General features: G+C 45.9%; 1 non-coding gene across 1 annotated transcript; it reads right to left on the bottom strand.

Moving 5' to 3' along the window:
* Nucleotides 1-565: 565 nt before the first annotated feature.
* Nucleotides 566-637, bottom strand: Trnat-agu. Its single transcript has one exon. It is a non-coding gene; the product is annotated as a tRNA-Thr (tRNA).
* Nucleotides 638-1,052: the final 415 nt, after the last annotated feature.

Genomic DNA, 1,052 nt, shown 5'->3' with positions numbered 1-1,052 from the left:
GCTCGCTGCTGCGTTTTGTCCTGGAAGTCTGAAGTCTCCTGCCTTAACATGTGCACTGTTTCTAATTCCATCCACAGCCCTGTCTAAATCTCTTCCTCTCCTGTCCTTTGCTCAGAGCAGCGTCCTCCCCACAAAACGTAATCCTCCGATGAAAATCTTTCGCTAAAACTCCGGCCAGCGATGCAACTGTTGAGGTGCTGTCTGTTTTCCTACCAAAACGTCTGTGTAAAATGTATTCCTGCCGATACCGTTTCTACAGCATTCTGTGTTGCCCTCCTACTTCAACAATTTATTTTTTAGTGCATCAATGCGCGGTCCTCCCCCAACACGAAATTTCCAGAAGGTCAGCTCCTAACCTCCCAATCTTCAGTATTTTTTAAGAACGTCCAATGATCTCATCTCCCGCCCTTTGGAGGAAATATGCTCAACTTCACTGGGGCTGGTGTTCGGTCGACACACTGGGGCTGGTGTCTGGTTTACACAGCTCTCTTTTACTGGGAGACAAAAAACGCATTAAACAAATATGAATTTATGTATACACACTGAAGCGAATAGTGAAAACTTGTACCAAGGCTGGGAATCGAACCCAGGTCTCCTGCTTACTAGGCAGGTGCGTTAGCCACTATGTCACCATGGCACAGCAGTTCACACAACAGTGATAATTTGGATCGAGTAAGGAGGCGTGCAGGGTAATCCGTGCAGTTGTGTGGAAGGTGGCTTAGTGGCTAACGCATCTGCCTAGTAAGCAGGAGATCCGGGTTCGATTCCTGGTGTTGGTACAACTTTACACTCGCCGTTTCAGTCTGTACACATGAAATCATATCTGTATGAGACCAGTAAAGTCTCTGAAATTATGTTATTTCATTTGCATTAAACAATGATGAATAACATCGCTTCCTTAGAGAGGGCAGGGGCTATGAATATATTCAAACTGTTCCTCACTCCATCTTTCTTCTGTCACTGGGTTGAGTACAATGTACTGTGCAGTTCGCTTTTCCAAACCAGGACCTGGCTGTAAAACGGCCATATGCTTGTGAAAGGTGACCTCCCAG

The sequence above is a fragment of the Schistocerca piceifrons genome, chromosome X (genome assembly GCF_021461385.2).
Source record: "Schistocerca piceifrons isolate TAMUIC-IGC-003096 chromosome X, iqSchPice1.1, whole genome shotgun sequence".
Classification (NCBI taxonomy): Eukaryota; Metazoa; Arthropoda; class Insecta; order Orthoptera; family Acrididae; genus Schistocerca; species Schistocerca piceifrons.
This window is presented reverse-complemented; position numbering and strand designations above follow the sequence as displayed.